Here is a 20,557-nt window from a genome sequence, read left to right as displayed (position 1 = left end):
TGAATTAACAATGGAACAAAGAGAGAATATTTCATACATAAACCAAAGGCCTGGAAATAATTATCAGAATAATTATCAACCACCAAGACCGATTTACAATCAAAACCAGAATTATAACCGAAATATTCCATACAACAACCAACAAGGTCCTAGCAATCAACAAGTATCCAATAATACTTACAATCAGCAAAGACCGAATTTTCAAAACAAACCACCACAACAAACCGATGATAAAAAGCCGAATTTAGAAGATATGATGACGAAGCTAGTTGAAACTAAAACGCAGTTTTTCACATCTCAAAAACAAACTAATGAACAAAATGCTCAAGCATTTAGAAATCAACAAGCTTCTATTCAAAATCTGGAACAAGAAGTAAGTAACCTAGCAAGGTTAATAGGTGAAAGAAAACCGGGAAGTCTACCTAGTGATACAAATGCTAACCCCCGAAATGAAACAGCTAAAGCTATTACCACAAGAAGTGGTACAACACTTAAACCACCTGAAATACCTGTAACTTCTGATGAAGCTATTCCTACTCCACAAGAACCACAACCTGATCAAGATAAGGAAAAAGAACCGGTAGTTGAAAAAGTTAATGAAGATAACACAGTTAAGGATAAACCTTATGTTAAACCATACCAACCACCACTTCCTTACCCGAGTAAAATGAAGAAAGAAAAACTTGAAGCCGAGCAATCCAAATTCTTGGATATGTTTAAACAGATAAATGTAAATCTTCCTTTCATTGATGTGATTTCAGGAATGCCAAGATATGCTAAATTCTTGAAAGATCTAATCTCAAATAGAAAGAAAATGGAAGAACTCTCGGCTGTTACTATGAATGCTAATTGTTCAGCAGTGCTGTTGAATAAGATACCAGAAAAATTATCTGATCCAGGAAGTTTCACAATTCCATGTTTTCTGGGTAGTCTTAGTTCAATAGAAGCATTGGCAGACTTAGGTGCTAGTATAAATCTAATGCCGTATTCACTATACGCTAAACTAGACCTTGGAGAATTGAAACCAACCAGAATAAGCATACAACTAGCCGATAGATCAATAAAATATCCTAGAGGGATAATGGAGAACATGCTAGTTAAAGTTGGTACTTTAGTATTTCCAGTAGATTTTGTTGTTCTGGACATGGAAGAAGATTCTCAAGTTCCTCTCATATTAGGAAGACCATTCTTAAACACGGCTAAAGCAATGATAGACGTGTTCGGTAAGAAACTGACCCTAAGTATAGAGGATGAGAGTGTTACCTTTTCAGTTGATAGAGCAATGCAACAACCACAATCTGCAGATGATACATGTTATTATATTCAAACTATAGATGCACATGCAGAATTATTAGAAGAATTTCCAGAATTACAAGGAACAGGAGAATGTTCTTTAGGAGAAGGTAATGAACCAATTGATGGAGCTGAAATGTTAGCTACACTTATAGCTAATGGATATGAACCAACAACAGAAGAAATTCAAATGCTAAAAGAAGAAGACAGATATCGATATAAATCATCGATAGAAGAACCTCCGAAATTAGAGTTAAAGCCACTTCCAAACCATTTGGAATACGCTTATTTACATGGTGAATCTGAATTACCTGTAATAATATCGTCTTCTCTTACTGAAAATGAGAAATCACAACTCATTTCTGTGTTGAAAGCTCATAAACCAGCCATTGCATGGAAGATTCATGATATTAAAGGAATAAGTCCTTCGTATTGCACACATAAAATCCTTATGGAAGAAGGTCATAAAACGTATGTTGTAACGACCCGGAAATTTCCGACCAAATTTAAACTCTAATCTCTATATGGTTCCGACACGATAAGCAAAAACCCTAAAGTTGACCCGCACTTTTTCGATCATTCTATACTTATAAGATTAATATTTACATAAATTAAACCTTACGAACATGATAAACAATCCAAATTGTTGAGATTTATGTTTCCGAAAAGAGTTTTACACAACGTTTGACCGTCTAGTTTGACCGATGATATCACGAACTATACAATATATGATAATTATACGTTTGTGTATATATATGTATATATACATATTTAACATGATTAATGAATGTTTTAATATCTCATTTTGTATTAATAACAATAAGTTATAAGTATATTTTGAAACTACTAACTTAAGTTTTCAAAACGATAACTATACGTAACGTTATTTGACATAAATACTTAAGACTTATAATGTTTATACATATATCGTATAAGTAATGTATTTAATCACTTTTAAAGACTTAAATACATAAAATCATATAAGTGTATTCACAAAAGATAGCTATATTTGAATCCTCATTCCATTTTTCACAAAATTTCTATACGTATATCTAGAGTATTTGTACTCGTATCATACCTAGCTTCTATACGTATTTACTATTGGTATATACACATCAAATCACCACCTAACCAGCCCTTGTTCATGCCTTATGTATAAGGTAATTACTTTTGAATGATTGTAAGACTAATTACAAAAATACAAACTAAAAATTTGTCCATGTCTACTACATAAACATTTTTTTAGGAGTATATATGTATCCTCATTTTGTTTCATTTTTACTTCCATTCTCTAGCTAAAAACACCCACACTCTCAAGAACATTAAACTCCATAAACATTCAGCAAAGTTCCATGAAGATCTAGCTTCAAAAACCTTACTTAAACACCATAAGAAAACCATACAAAAACACTTCAAGAAATCCTTCCAAGAACACAAACTTACTTCCAATCTTTCATCCACTTCCATCACCCTTTTGATTCTAGCTTCTTACTCCTATTTTACAGCAACCTTGTCCAAGGAACTTGAGGTAGTATCTATGTTCATAACCTTATTCGATTCATATATATATAGCTATCTTATTTTGTGGTATAAAAGTTTAACAACAAGAACATAGTTTGAATGTTTTCAAACTTGTTTGCAAACTAAATAGATCCTTCTAACTTAACTTTTAAAATACTTCAAGACCTGTAATATAACTTAAATATATGCTAATTTAACAAGGTATAATTTGGTTTTTCAAAGAATATATTAAAAACTGTTTTTACGACGTCGGAGTGCCACCGGGGACTGTTTTGGGTTGGATAATTAAAAAGTATCTTAAACTTTGAGTTGGAGGTTTATGTTCTGGAAAAATTATTTTTACTATGAATATGATAACACATAAAAATTTCATGATTTAATTCAAAGTATAAGTATTTTTAGAAAAATAATCATTTAAGGTTGTTTAAATAAAGGAAAATGTTTAACTTCATAAGTTTCACTAAAGTTTCACCTATGTCGTGTGATTTTGAATACAAACCAAGGTATTTTCAGTTCATAGTCTTAAATAGGGACTCGATCCAAGGAGATGGCAAGTTGAATCAACGAAAACGGATTTGTAACGAAGAAACTATGACCGAAACAAAATTGGTTATCCAAGACTTGTTTAACTTCGGGATTAATTGGGAAAAATTAAATAAAATCACATCTTTCTAAAATAACATGATATTTTATATATATGTACTCATAATTCAATTTTATATGGTTCAGGATCACCTGTAAACAATACGAGAAGATTAATCATAAGATCCCATGATTGTACGCAACACGTCATTTGACAACACCGGTACTTTATGTACGCAACACGTCATTTGACAACACCGGTACCGTGGGTCAAGATTAATCTCGACCAATACATATACGATGAGGGTTTTATTTATTTCATTGGGGGTTTATTAAACATCTAAATATGAACCATTAAAATTGAATTACTAACAACGAACTGCTAACTACGGACTAAGGAATTATTCAAAGTATTAAAAGTATAACAAGTATATATATGTGATGTTTGTTTAAAAAAGAAAAGGTATTGATATATTATATATGGATAGGTTCGTGATATCAACCGGAGACCAAGTCAAATTATATATATATCTTCAAGACGAAAGTGAGTATATAGTCCCACTTTTAAACTCTAAATATTTCGGGATGAGAATACATGTATTTTATGTTTTACATTATGGACACAAGTAACTGAAAAATATATTCTACGTTGAGTTGTACCACTGGCATACTTCCCTGTAGCTTGGTAACTAATATTTACAGCGGTATTGTAAACGCGAATCCTGTTGATAGATCTATCGGGCCTGACAACCCCAACCGGACTGGACGACCAGTATTCAACGGTTGCACAGTACTTCGTTTCGTGACTACACTTGGTACAGTGTAGTAAGATTTCATATTAAAGGGAATATGCGACGTGATTAATTGTTAAGTATGGTTACCAAGTGCTCAACCACTTAGAATATTTTTATTAAAATGTTTATATATGAAATCTTGTGGTCCATCGTTATATCGCTGCTAGCATCAAACCTATATATCTCACCAACTTTATGTTGACGTTTTAAAGCATGTTATTCTCAGGTATGAATTAAGACTTCCGCTGTGCGTTAGCTCATATTAAGGATACTAGTTGGGACCATTTAAGCCATGATACAAGAACGTTGCATTCGAGTCATTGAAGATCATTAAAGACATTTATTAAGTAAATGACAGTTTAGGTCATTTGGATATCGAGAAATGTTTGACGAGTTTATTAATTTTTTTTATGTAAAGATAGATTGCCTTTTAAGAATAAATGCAACGTTTGTAAAATGTATCATATAGAGGTCAAGTACCTCGCGATGTTATCAACTGTTGTAATTCGTTTGTAATCAATATGGACATCGTCCGGATGATTAGTTTCGGATCCTTTCAGTTGGTATCAGAGCGTTGGTCTTAGCGAACCAGGCCTTGCATTAGTGTGTCTAACTGGTAGTTGTTAGGATACATTAGTGAGTCTGGACTTTGACCGTATCTACCTGCTAAAAAGTTTTGCTTATCATTTCTAGTCGAAAACCATCTGCTTATCATCCTTAGGGAGTTGCCTGCTTATCATTCTTTAGTCTAGACACGTCTTACTGCATCTAGTGCATCGATAGTGTATAGACAAAATTCATATCCTAGCGTATCTATTACTATAAACATTGCCCGACGAATTTCAAAGATTCTCCGTAATTCACGGGATTTCGGTATTATATATACATATGAAAATTATGTATTGAAGAGTACCAAACCCAACTCCTATAATCTATTCCAAACCAAAAAAATTCATTTCTCCAACTATACAAGATGAATTCTTCATCCAGTTCGAATTCCTCCGACTTTGATAGCTACGCCGACATGGATTTCCATTCGAGCTCCGAGAACAGCGTCACCGGAATGGATCAACCAATTTCCCATCATCTATTCTGGATGAACTGGGGATGGGTTCGTAATATACTAAATTTCTGGAGGCAAGAAGAAGGTGATCCATTTCATCCACCAAATTGCCCTCTTAACGATGAACCTGAAGCACTTACCGGCGAACCCATTCGAAACACCATTTTCTCGCTCATTTCTAGAGTATCTCGTCATGATTACATACTATCCCATATTTCAAATCTTGTTCATTCGCTCGTTCCAACCGTCAATCATCCCGGTATAATAGAAGAAGTCAACGAACTCCGTGCTCGGGTAGTGGTTTTGGAGAATATGGTGCGAAGGTTACAAACACCAACAGCAGCACCAGCAGCATAATCCGTACTACCATCGTCAACGCCGACAGTACCTTTATCACCCCAATCACAATCTCAACATCACAATCTGTATCTCGAATATCAACATCACACGACTCAATATCTGTACTTCGAGTATGATCTTCGTTCTATATATCGTTCTACATCGATTATCTTCGCTTTACGTATCGTATGACGATTATGTAATTTCTAAAGTCTTAGAGATTATGTAATCTAGAATTAACGATAAATCAAATGAGTTTAATATCTTATTGACTCATTAAATCTATGATTATCTCTGAAGAAAATATATATGCAAGTATATTTTCATAAAGATAGTAATTAAAAATTCCTTCGTACAAACTATTAATGATGAAAATATTTTAACGGGTGGGTAGTACCCGAGGAATATTTAGAATTCACATTAATAAGTTATATTGTACATTCTTGAATCTGATTCAACGGTTATCTATTATCTTACTTACAACCACCGATATTCGTATCCGCTCACCCCAGAATAACCATTTTCAATCAAATTTCATATTCGGATTTTGACCTACCAGAATCCAACAAGTGGCATAAAGAAGAAAATATTGGACAATTAAAATGAATTAAAATGTTGATTGTAACATATGAAACTAAACAATTCTTCAAGTTTGCCACTTGATTTTATCTTAAACCTCATTCTTAACTTGACGATTACAATTCGCATTCAAATCCTTTCATGATTTCTGAAAACACCCTGAACTATGAAGTAGCTCTTGAAATGCTGATGAAGCAGCAAAAACTGTAAACGACTTTAACAATCAAAAGATTGATGATAAAGAATGGTATGGTGGTAAAGCTGAGAAAAAGAGAAGGTTTGGAACTGGAAAACGGATTGAGCAAAGTATGAAGGAGGCCGTGAACAAATCATGAAAACAGAACCTGCCTTCAAAGGATCCAAATGATCCAGTGCCTGCTGAAACCGTTAGTAAGAACACTGCTCCTTATTCTAAACTTTTCAAGATGATATTCTTCACCATCATTTTATCTTAGATATTATAAGATATCTTCATTCGTTATACATATTTTTCATATTTCTGGAGATATTTTTACAACTATTCCTATCTGCGATCATTTAACTCTCCGTAACATCTGCGCTACAATATAAAAGAAACTGTGTTAGTTTCTAAATTCTGAAATCTCTAAGTTTAAAAATATGAATGTTTTGAAGTAGTGTTGGGAACTGATACATGAATTAGTATAATATAATGAAACTTGATCAACTTCATTATATTACAGTAAGTCATGTTAAGTTTCTAATGGAATGTGATGATTCACAGTACCGTCATCATGTGCCATGTTACACGGCTCTTACATTCTATCAAGTCTTCAAACATATTAGAACGTATCACCTTGATAGTTCTATTTTTTTTTCCGGAATATTCGAGTAATTTAACGAATCAAGATCGTGCCATTACAATTTCATTCTAAAACCAATAGCAAGGTTCATTCCAAATTTCCTACCTACGAATTTCGGACCATTGTTCGCTTGGCTCGAGGACGGGAAGAAGAAATGAAGGGACAAAACTTCAGAATAGAAATAGGAACATAAACCACAGCAAATAAGAGAGAGCATTAACTGTGGATGACAATGATTTTAAGGGACGGGAGTAGGAACATCGAAATATAAGGGAAGGTATAAAACCTAACAACAACCCCGAAACTACAAACCGTGCATATCAATACGTATTGCAACGTAAAGGCACGGGAGAATTAAAAACATTATAATTCCAAGGAAAGGATAAAAGAGAATAGATTCTTCTGGTGATAGATGGAAAAGAAGAATGAAAGATATGAAAGTTAGAAATATAACAAGGGTTAGAATGGGATGGAGCATATTAGCGAATGTCTTAAAGTAGGAACTAAAGAGAAAGAATAGAAGATGTGGGAAGAAAGAAAGGGAAGGAGGTAAATTTATAGTGAAATATTCGACAAAGAAATCAAAACAGATTGCCGCGTTAAATCAAAGAAGATCCTGATCGCCGCAAAACTAAATCTTATTACATAAGATTTTCTTTAAAACCCTTAAATCCCGGAAATCGATCATAATCACGCCATCGGTTACAACAATTCTATATTTACTCATTTCACTCTTTTGTGATAGCTTCGCTCGTGCGTCTCACATAACCAAATCGTTTTATCTAAATCTTTCAATAATGATAAAATTTCATTATTACCTCATATTCGTCATGAAAACATTCCTATTGTTGTTTATGACAACCTCTACCAAATTTCGAGGACGAAATTTCTTTAACGGATGGGTACTGTAACGACCCGGAAATTTCCGACCAAATTTAAACTCTAATCTCTATATGGTTCCGACACGATAAGCAAAAACCCTAAAGTTGACCCGCACTTTTTCGATCATTCTATACTTATAAGATTAATATTTACATAAATTAAACCTTACGAACATGATAAACAATCCAAATTGTTGAGATTTATGTTTCCGAAAAGAGTTTTACACAACGTTTGACCGTCTAGTTTGACCGATGATATCACGAACTATACAATATATGATAATTATACGTTTGTGTATATATATGTATATATACATATTTAACATGATTAATGAATGTTTTAATATCTCATTTTGTATTAATAACAATAAGTTATAAGTATATTTTGAAACTACTAACTTAAGTTTTCAAAACGATAACTATACGTAACGTTATTTGACATAAATACTTAAGACTTATAATGTTTATACATATATCGTATAAGTAATGTATTTAATCACTTTTAAAGACTTAAATACATAAAATCATATAAGTGTATTCACAAAAGATAGCTATATTTGAATCCTCATTCCATTTTTCACAAAATTTCTATACGTATATCTAGAGTATTTGTACTCGTATCATACCTAGCTTCTATACGTATTTACTATTGGTATATACACATCAAATCACCACCTAACCAGCCCTTGTTCATGCCTTATGTATAAGGTAATTACTTTTGAATGATTGTAAGACTAATTACAAAAATACAAACTAAAAATTTGTCCATGTCTACTACATAAACATTTTTTTAGGAGTATATATGTATCCTCATTTTGTTTCATTTTTACTTCCATTCTCTAGCTAAAAACACCCACACTCTCAAGAACATTAAACTCCATAAACATTCAGCAAAGTTCCATGAAGATCTAGCTTCAAAAACCTTACTTAAACACCATAAGAAAACCATACAAAAACACTTCAAGAAATCCTTCCAAGAACACAAACTTACTTCCAATCTTTCATCCACTTCCATCACCCTTTTGATTCTAGCTTCTTACTCCTATTTTACAGCAACCTTGTCCAAGGAACTTGAGGTAGTATCTATGTTCATAACCTTATTCGATTCATATATATATAGCTATCTTATTTTGTGGTATAAAAGTTTAACAACAAGAACATAGTTTGAATGTTTTCAAACTTGTTTGCAAACTAAATAGATCCTTCTAACTTAACTTTTAAAATACTTCAAGACCTGTAATATAACTTAAATATATGCTAATTTAACAAGGTATAATTTGGTTTTTCAAAGAATATATTAAAAACTGTTTTTACGACGTCGGAGTGCCACCGGGGACTGTTTTGGGTTGGATAATTAAAAAGTATCTTAAACTTTGAGTTGGAGGTTTATGTTCTGGAAAAATTATTTTTACTATGAATATGATAACACATAAAAATTTCATGATTTAATTCAAAGTATAAGTATTTTTAGAAAAATAATCATTTAAGGTTGTTTAAATAAAGGAAAATGTTTAACTTCATAAGTTTCACTAAAGTTTCACCTATGTCGTGTGATTTTGAATACAAACCAAGGTATTTTCAGTTCATAGTCTTAAATAGGGACTCGATCCAAGGAGATGGCAAGTTGAATCAACGAAAACGGATTTGTAACGAAGAAACTATGACCGAAACAAAATTGGTTATCCAAGACTTGTTTAACTTCGGGATTAATTGGGAAAAATTAAATAAAATCACATCTTTCTAAAATAACATGATATTTTATATATATGTACTCATAATTCAATTTTATATGGTTCAGGATCACCTGTAAACAATACGAGAAGATTAATCATAAGATCCCATGATTGTACGCAACACGTCATTTGACAACACCGGTACTTTATGTACGCAACACGTCATTTGACAACACCGGTACCGTGGGTCAAGATTAATCTCGACCAATACATATACGATGAGGGTTTTATTTATTTCATTGGGGGTTTATTAAACATCTAAATATGAACCATTAAAATTGAATTACTAACAACGAACTGCTAACTACGGACTAAGGAATTATTCAAAGTATTAAAAGTATAACAAGTATATATATGTGATGTTTGTTTAAAAAAGAAAAGGTATTGATATATTATATATGGATAGGTTCGTGATATCAACCGGAGACCAAGTCAAATTATATATATATCTTCAAGACGAAAGTGAGTATATAGTCCCACTTTTAAACTCTAAATATTTCGGGATGAGAATACATGTATTTTATGTTTTACATTATGGACACAAGTAACTGAAAAATATATTCTACGTTGAGTTGTACCACTGGCATACTTCCCTGTAGCTTGGTAACTAATATTTACAGCGGTATTGTAAACGCGAATCCTGTTGATAGATCTATCGGGCCTGACAACCCCAACCGGACTGGACGACCAGTATTCAACGGTTGCACAGTACTTCGTTTCGTGACTACACTTGGTACAGTGTAGTAAGATTTCATATTAAAGGGAATATGCGACGTGATTAATTGTTAAGTATGGTTACCAAGTGCTCAACCACTTAGAATATTTTTATTAACATGTTTATATATGAAATCTTGTGGTCCATCGTTATATCGCTGCTAGCATCAAACCTATATATCTCACCAACTTTATGTTGACGTTTTAAAGCATGTTATTCTCAGGTATGAATTAAGACTTCCGCTGTGCGTTAGCTCATATTAAGGATACTAGTTGGGACCATTTAAGCCATGATACAAGAACGTTGCATTCGAGTCATTGAAGATCATTAAAGACATTTATTAAGTAAATGACAGTTTAGGTCATTTGGATATCGAGAAATGTTTGACGAGTTTATTAATTTTTTTTATGTAAAGATAGATTGCCTTTTAAGAATAAATGCAACGTTTGTAAAATGTATCATATAGAGGTCAAGTACCTCGCGATGTTATCAACTGTTGTAATTCGTTTGTAATCAATATGGACATCGTCCGGATGATTAGTTTCGGATCCTTTCATATGTGCAACGCCAACGAAGACTAAATCCTAATATGCAAGATGTAGTTAAGAAAGAGATTATTAAACTGCTAGATGCAGGTTTAATTTATCCAATCTCTGATAGTCCATGGGTAAGCCCAGTTCAATGCGTACCTAAGAAGGGTGGCATGACTGTCATTACAAATGAGAAAAATGAGCTTATTCCTACTAGGACTGTAACAGGATGGCGTGTATGTATTGATTATAGAAAATTAAATGACGCCACCAGAAAAGATCACTTTCCCTTACCTTTCATAGATCAAATGTTGGAAAGATTAGCCGGAAATAGTTACTATTGTTTTCTAGATGGATTTTCCGGATATTTTCAAATTCCAATAGCACCCGAAGACCAAGAGAAAACCACATTCACGTGCCCTTATGGTACTTTTGCTTACAAACGCATGCCATTTGGACTTTGCAACGCCCCTGCAACCTTTCAAAGGTGTATGATGGCGATTTTTCACGACATGATAGAAGAATGCATGGAAGTATTCATGGATGACTTTTCAGTCTTCGGTGATACATTTAAATCATGTCTAGTTAATCTGGAACGAATGTTAATTAGATGCGAAAAATCAAATCTAGTACTTAATTGGGAGAAATGCCATTTCATGGTTAAAGAAGGCATCGTTCTTGGACATAAAATTTCAAAAGAAGGAATTGAAGTGGATAGAGCTAAAGTAGATGTAATTGCTAAACTTCCACATCCCACCAATGTTAGAGGAGTTAGGAGTTTTCTAGGGCATGCCGGTTTTTACCGACGTTTTATAAAAGATTTTTCTAAAATTGCCACTCCTATGAATAAACTCCTAGAAAAGGATGCTCCATTCATCTTTTCAGATGAGTGTATCAAATCTTTTAATATTCTTAAAGAAAAACTCACTAATGCGCCGATCATGATAACACCAAATTGGAATCTACCATTTGAACTAATGTGCGATGCAAGTAATTTTGCAATGGGAGCCGTTTTAGGACAAAGGATTGAAAAACGATTTCAACCTATATATTATGCTAGTAAGACGTTACAAGGAGCACAAACAAACTATACAACTACTGAAAAAGAACTCCTTGCTATTGTCTTTGCTTTTGACAAATTTCGATCATATCTCGTTCTAGCAAAAACGGTGGTCTATACCGACCATTCTGCTCTTAGATACCTATTTTCAAAACAAGATGCTAAACCAAGATTAATCCGTTGGATCTTACTCTTACAAGAGTTTGATATTGAAATCCGAGATAAAAGAGGAGCAGAAAATCTCGCCGCTGATCATCTTTCTAGTCTTGAAAATCCCGAATTAGAAGTTCTAAATGAATCGGCCATACAAGACAACTTTCCTGATGAATATCTATTGAAGATAGATTATAAAGAAATCTCATGGTTTGCAGACTATGCAAACTACTTAGTTTGTGGATTCCTTGAAAAAGGATTATCGTACCAAAAACGAAAGAAATTCTTCAGTGATATAAAACACTATTTCTGGGAAGATCCACATTTGTTTAAAAGTTGTCCCGATGGAATAATACGCCGATGTGTATTTGGAGATGAAGCTAGTAAAATTTTAAACCATTGTCACACAGGACCAACAGGAGGGCATTATGGGCCTCAACTAACAGCAAGAAAAGTTTATGAAGCTGGATTCTATTGGCCTACAATTTACAAAGACGCACACCTTCTTTGCAAATCCTGTGATGCATGTCAAAGGGCCGGAAAAATAAGTCAACGTGATGAAATGCCACAAAATGTCATCCAAGTATGTGAAGTATTTGACATTTGGGGTATTGACTTTATGGGTCCATTTCCAAAATCTCATAATAATCTATATATACTCGTAGCCATTGATTATGTATCTAAATGGGCGGAAGCACAAGCTCTCCCAACTAACGATGCACGAGTTGTAGTCAACTTTTTAAAACGTCTTTTTGCAAGGTTTGGAACACCGAAAGCTTTAATAAGTGATCGGGGTACTCATTTCTGTAATAATCAACTTGAGAAAGTTCTTAAAAGATATGGAGTAACTCATAAAATCTCCACCGCATATCATCCACAAACAAGTGGACAAGTTGAAAATACCAACCGAGCTTTAAAACGTATTCTAGAGAAAACCGTAGGATCAAATCCGAAGGAATGGTCCATTAAATTGGAGGATGCACTCTGGGCTTTTAGAACAGCCTACAAAACTCCAATTGGAACCACACCTTTTAGACTTGTTTATGGAAAAGCATGTCATCTTCCAGTAGAAATTGAACACAAAGCATTTTGGGCTTTGAAGACATGTAATCTTGATTTACATGAAGCTGGACGTCTACGATTAAGTCAACTAAACGAATTAGAAGAATTAAGACATGAAGCATACGAAAATTCGTTAATCTATAAAGAAAGAACGAAGAAATGGCATGATAAAAGAATCAGAAGTTCAAAAGAATTTAAAGAAGGAGACAGAGTTCTTCTTTTCAATTCACGATTCAAGCTATTTCCTGGAAAATTGAAATCAAGATGGTCTGGACCATTCATAGTCAAAAGAGTTTTCCCATACGGAACGATAGAATTAATAAATTCAAATGGGATTGAATTTAAAGTTAATGGTCACAGAGTTAAACATTACATACATGGTCCGATGGAAGTCGACAACGAAGTTAATCACAATTTCGACACCACGGCTAACTAAGTGTGGGGAGAATCAAGTCTTTAAAGGATAATATGTATTTCTGTTAGAGTTAGATTGTCTGTTTTCGTGTAGTTCTCGAAAATGGAACCCGAATGGTCTTTCCCTAGCAGACCCTAAAGAACTAGTCTTCTCCCCCCATTCTGATTTTTTTTTTTTTTTTTTTTTAGGTTTTTACAAAATGAAGACTGCCTGTGAACTAAACCATGGTCTAATGCTACACGCTTTGATCACTAAACGTAATAATGACATACTACCGAGTGAATTAGTATCAGTAATCAGAGAAAGAATGGACGGAGTTAGAAAAGAATCCAGATGCGAAGATAATAAGTTACAATTTGGTAAAGGAAAATCAAAATCCGCAGCGAAAAGAAGAGCACGACACCTAGAACGATGTCACAAATGCGGAAAATGGTCACATGGAGGTAAATGTTCAAATAATCAAACCTATTCAAATACCGAATTTGTTACTTTATGCAGAGACGGACCGTTCATATGTTTAGAAGAAAAGATACTGAATGCTCGAGGTTACGCCTATGTAGCCATGGAAAATCAATTAAACCGACTATCTTATGAATGGGATAGATCATATAACTAAGAAATCTATTTCACAGGTATGTCTGCACAGTTTTTATTTTTATTTTTATTTTTAACCTTTTGATAATAAACGCTAATTTGTTCGCTAAAAAGTATTAAATTGGTATTGAATAAAATTAGGTTTGGCGACCGAAATTATTGATATCATTCAAAAATTTATTACATCACTGCGAAATTTAACGTTTATTCTTAAGGTATAAATATCTTTAAACAATCAATCCAAAATATTTCAAAAATTCGTCATGAGTTAAATTAGGTCTTGGAACCGAAATTACTTTACCGAAAAGAGGGGCGCATATTTTTGATAATATTTGATTGCTTAAAGTGGGATAAAAAAAAAAAAAGATTTTTAATTTTATTTTTACCATGTTTTTAAAATTAATATTTAAATCTTAAATTAATATTGTAAACTTTATAAAAACAATATTTTTAAAATTATAATTATTTATTTTTTTAAATTAAGTTTGGTGTGAACTTTTAATTTTTAAAATATAAATTTTTAATTTTATGCATTTCAAATTTTAAGTTTGGTGTGAATTTTTAATAATAATTTTGAATTTTATATTTAAGTTGTGTGAATTTAAAAACAAAAATTTACTTTATCTCATTAAGTTAAGAATATGATTTTTAAAATTCGTCGTAAGTTGAAGACTAGGTCTTTGAACCGAAATTGCTTTACCCGAGGGAGGGACGAGAGTTATTATTATCATTATTTTTATTCTTATTGAATTAAAGTATGCCAAAAACATTAAAAAAAAAAAAAAAATTTAAAAAATCCAAAAATCTAAGCTTTTAAAACAATTGCTTGAAAATGACAAATTTTAAAAATTTTGTCGAGGGACGGACTAGGTCAACGTACCGAAACGCCCTCATTCTTAAAAGAAACAAATTTTTAAAATTAATTAATATTTGTTTTATAAGTTAAAGGTTTTATAAATAAATAAAAAAATATATATATATAGTATGTATATATTTGTTTGTAGTTTATCTTACAAGACAGGGTAAAACAACGCGTTTTCAAAGACTGGCATTAAGTTAAGCAAAAGCAAGTAATTTTGACGACAAGATGCAAAATATGTGTGAAATAACAAACAAGACGGAATAAACAAATGACGTGCACCATTTATCATTCAGCAAACAAACGCCAATATATTTGGAAACTTTGGTAAAAATTTAATCATTTTCACACAAATCACCCTCAATAATTTAAATTGTTACTGATTTCTTGCAAATGAGGGCATTGCAAGATCTTAAGTGTCGGAAGGGGTTAAATTCTTTCGGATTTTAAAATTTTTATCTTAAACACTTGGTTACCATTAAAAATACTAGTAAAGCAGTAGTTGTATTAGAATCTAGTGCTCTCTGATAAAAAAGAACAGCCCTAGTCTTATATACTGACTACCCAATTCTAGTAAAATTTTTCAAAATTTTCAATTAAATGAACTCAAAATCATGTTTATACATATTTATGAACGATAAAACTAGGTTTTAACACCGAAATTATTGTAACCTCGGAAAGGACATAAATTGAGAAACAAACCAAAATGTTAAAATTCATTTAAGATGGAATAGAGGACAATAAAAAGGAAAATAAAAGCCAAGTGTGGGAAAATTTACCAAGTTATCTTAAACATATGTCACATATATCTGTAACAAATAACTGAAAATACTTTTGCTTTGGACTAAACTAAACTGTTTTTACCCGATGAAAGAAAAGAAGAGATGGATCTACACGATGAATCAATTCCATCATTAAAAGGAAGTAAAGTCTTCCGAAAAAGACACGCGCTTCTTGATTTAGGTCATGAAGTTGTCGTCCAGACCAGCTGTAGGTTGACGAAAAATCTAGAAAAGTCATCACTAAAATCAGCAGGAAATCCACGGACCTCAGCATTAAACAGGGTCGCCATGTGGTCAGATTTATCCTAACCATGAGAAGGATTTATCTCGTACAATGGGGGGCACCGTGCAAATTAGCTGGATAAGACTAATGAATCAGATCCCCAGAAAGGATAATCTCCTTAAAGATTAAAAATCAGCTTTTAAGACTGATATTACTCAATCCTAGAGATTGGCCTTAAAGATTGAGAATTACAAACTCATGGAATTCGATGATATCTAAACTCGAGCTTAAACGAGAAAATATTTTGATCAAAATTACAAACCGATTTGTTTTCTGAAAACCCTATTTTCAATACGTTCATTACCATTGAACGTAAAATCCTAGGAATTCACCTGGAATTCATTAGGTCACCTGAACTAAATCGGGTGTCAACCGTAAGAACGGTGGTTGCATAGTGGTCAAAGACAGGACCTTGTGCCATACCGAAAAATTATAAGGGTGAGCTTTACTATTGCTCCTACCAAGGATAGTAATTGCGTCCGACACGTTATAGACCATAATTAAAAGCATGTCAGGGGACATTGCCTTAACAGTTGCTTGTTCAACGCTTTCCTTTCAACCGGACGGTAGTTTGCCGAAAGGTAATATACGGAACAAGTAAACTGGACGTGTTGCTTTCCAAATACAAGGTTAGCAAGTGGGTGACACAAAACAGCAAGTTTTGAGCTAAAATTTTCAATTCTGAACCCCACCAAACCCACAAAAATATTTTGCAAACACCGGTAAAGGGTTATCCCGGAAAACTTATCTAAGGTAAAAACTAGATTTAATTTTCAAAAGATCAAATGTTTTCATAAAGATCCAATTTCCTTAATGGATCTAAATTTTTATAGTCATGTGGGGCTGTAAACCATATCGTTACTACCATTGTTTATACCGCCGTATAGAAATCACTGATGTACAAAGAGTGAAGAATAAAGAAGTGATTCTAGTATTTCAAGACAATATTGCTTGAGGACAAGCAACGCTCAAGTGTGGGAATATTTGATAATGCTAAAAACGAACATATATTTCATAGCATTATTCCTCAAGAAAGACAAGCTTTTAGTTGCAATTGTTCTATTTACAAGTGATATTCGTTTAAATAATAAAAGGTGAAAACAAAAGACAGATTCGACGAATTGAAGACGCAAACGACCAAAAAGCTCAAAAGTACAAAAGACAATCAAAAAGGTTCCAATTATTGATAAGAAACGTCTCGAAATTACAAGAGTACAAGATTCAAAACGCAAAGTACAAAATATAAAATTGTACGCAAGGACGTTCGAAAATCCGGAACCGGGACCAGAGTCAACTCTTAACGCTCGACGCAAGGACTAAAAATTACAAGTTAACTATGTATATAAATATAATATAATATATAATTAATTATATTAATTATATATATATTATATATATATTATAAAACCGTCGGCAGAGAAAGACTCCAAGGACTGAGCTGTAAATTCATTCTCCGCGACTCGCGGAGTTTGAAGGCAAAATATGCCGCGAGTCGCGGAGCCCTAAATTTGAAAACTGCCTATAAAGCCAACTGAATTCTGATCAAAATCAATAATCTATTTTCTCTCTTCTCTCATATATACGATATATATATATATATATATATATATATATATATATATATATATATATATATATATAATTTATATTTTAATTTTAATTTTAATTATAATTCTAATAATAAGGGTATGTTAGCGAATATTGTAAGGGTGTAAGTCGAAATTCTGTCCGTGTAACGCTACGCTATTTTTAATCATTGTAAGTTATGTTCAACCTTTTTATATTAATGTCTCGTAGCTAAGTTATTATTATGCTTATTTAAAACAAAGTAATCATGATGTTGGGCTAATTACTAAAATTGGGTAATTGGGCTTTGTACCATAATTGGGGTTTGGACAAAAGAACGACACTTGTGGAAATTAGACTATGGGCTATTAATGGGCTTTATATTTGTTTAACTAAATGATAGTTTGTTAATGTTAATATAAAGATTTACAATTGGGCGTCCCTATAAATTACCATATACACTCAATCGGACACGATGGGCGGGGTATTTATATGTACGAATAATCGTTCATTTAACCGGACACGGGAATGGATTAATAGCCACTAGAATAATTAAAACAGGGGTGAAATTACATTCAAGGGTAATTGGTGTAATTGTTAACAAAGTAGTAAAACCTTGGTTTACACGCAGTTGATAACCTGGTGTATTCATTAAACAAAGTATTAAAACCTTGTTACAATTCGAATCCCCAATTAGTTGGAATATTTAACTTCGGGTATAATAATAATTTGACGAGGACACTCGCACTTTATATTTATGACTGATGGACTGTTATGGACGAAAACCAGACGGACATATTAAATAATCCAGGACAAAGAACAATTAACCCATGGGCATAAAACTAAAATCAACACGTCAAACATCATGATTACGGAAGTTTAAATAAGCATAATTCTTTTATTTCATATTTAATTTCCTTTATTTTATATTTAATTGCACTTCTAATTATCGCATTTTTTTATTGTTATTATATTTAATTACATTTTTAATTATCGTACTTTTTAATTATCGCAAGTTTATTTTATCGCACTTTTATTATTCGCAATTTCATTATCGTTATTTACTTTACGCTTTAAATTAAGTCTTTTATTTATTTAATATTTTACATTAGGTTTTAACTGCGACTAAAGTTTTAAAATCGACAAACCGGTCATTAAACGGTAAAAACCCCCCTTTATAATAATAATATTACTTATATATATGTTTGTATTTTTATAAAAGTAAACTAATATAGCGTTACGCTTTGTTTAAAGATTTCCCTGTGGAACGAACCGGACTTACTAAAAACTACACTACTGTACGATTAGGTACACTGCCTATAAGTGTTGTAGCAAGGTTTAAGTATATCCATTCTATAAATAAATAAATATCTTGTGTAAAATTGTATCGTATTTAATAGTTTTTCCTAGTAAAATATAAACTATTTTATATACACCTCGCATAACATCAACGCCACCCGGGGTGAAGTGTCGATGTGTTAAGACACCACCCGGAGTGAAGTATCGATGTGCTAAGATGCCACTCCAAGAGAATAACGGGTGAAGTGCCGATGTGTTAAGGCGCCACTCGAGGTGAAGTATCGACGTGTTAAGATGCCACCTCAAGTAAAATGAAGAGTAAAGTGTCGAAGTGTTAAGACACCACTCGGGGTGAAGTGTCGACGTGTTAAGACGCCACCCGGGGTGAAGTATCGAAGTGTTAAGATGCCACCCGTGGGGTTAGTGTACGAAGTGTTAAGTGCACTAATGGTTGTTATGAACATCGATGACTTGTTTCGCGAAGTCATTCCCTTGTGAAGATTTGGTTAACCATGGTTATTGTGTTGTAAGCGTAAGCCAAATTTATGTTATTCGATATATATATATATATATATATATATATATATATATATATATATATATATATATATATATATATATATATATATATATATATATATATATATATATATATATATTGTATACATATAATGTTGTATTGTCGTGATGTAGCTAACCCTCCGGGTGTAGCTTATTGGCATTGTTCACATCGTTGTTGGTGAACTTATATTTTATTGATGTATCTTTAGCTCGTTGCTTAGTGATCTTACGGTATGCTTAGACTAGCTTGCCTTTATGCTTGGATGCTCCGGTATGCGGTATTTGGTTTTGTGTGGCGTGTCCATTTTATGCATATATATGTATGTAGTATATTCTCACTCACTAAGCGTTAGCTTACCCTCTCGTTGTTTACCTTTTTATAGATTTGCATGGATGCGGTAGCTCGGGTAAGCGTGGGACTAGTGGACTCACGTAGTTGCTTTAGAAGGCTTGCTTTTGGATTGATTAGGATTGGGTAGTGAAATGTCCCGTTCTTATTGATTAAAAACGTTCCATATTAATTGATTTCGTTGCGAGGTTTTGACCTCTATATGAGACATTTTTCAAAGACTGCATTCATTTTAAAACAAACCATAACCTTTATTTCATCAATAAAGGTTTAAAAAGCTTTACGTAGATTATCAAATAATGATAATCTAAAATATCCTGTTTACACACGACCATTACATAATGGTTTACAATACAAATATGTTACAACAAAATAAGTTTCTTGAATGCAGTTTTTACACAATATCATACAAGCATGGACTCCAAATCTCGTCCTTATTTAAGTATGCGACAGCGGAAGCTGTTAATAATCACCTGAGAATAAACATGCTTAAAACGTCAACAAAAATGTTGGTGAGTTATAGGTTTAACCTATATATATCAAATCATAATAATAGACCACAAGATTTCATATTTCAATACACATCCCATACATAGAGATAAAAATCATTCATATGGTGAACACCTGGTAACCGACATTAACAAGATGCATATATAAGAATATAACCATCATTCCGGGACACCCTTCGGATATGATATAAATTTCGAAGTAATAAAGCATCCG

The sequence above is a fragment of the Rutidosis leptorrhynchoides genome, chromosome 1 (assembly GCF_046630445.1).
Source record: "Rutidosis leptorrhynchoides isolate AG116_Rl617_1_P2 chromosome 1, CSIRO_AGI_Rlap_v1, whole genome shotgun sequence".
In the NCBI taxonomy this organism is placed as follows: Eukaryota; Viridiplantae; Streptophyta; class Magnoliopsida; order Asterales; family Asteraceae; genus Rutidosis; species Rutidosis leptorrhynchoides.
Note: the sequence above shows the minus strand (reverse complement) of the source record.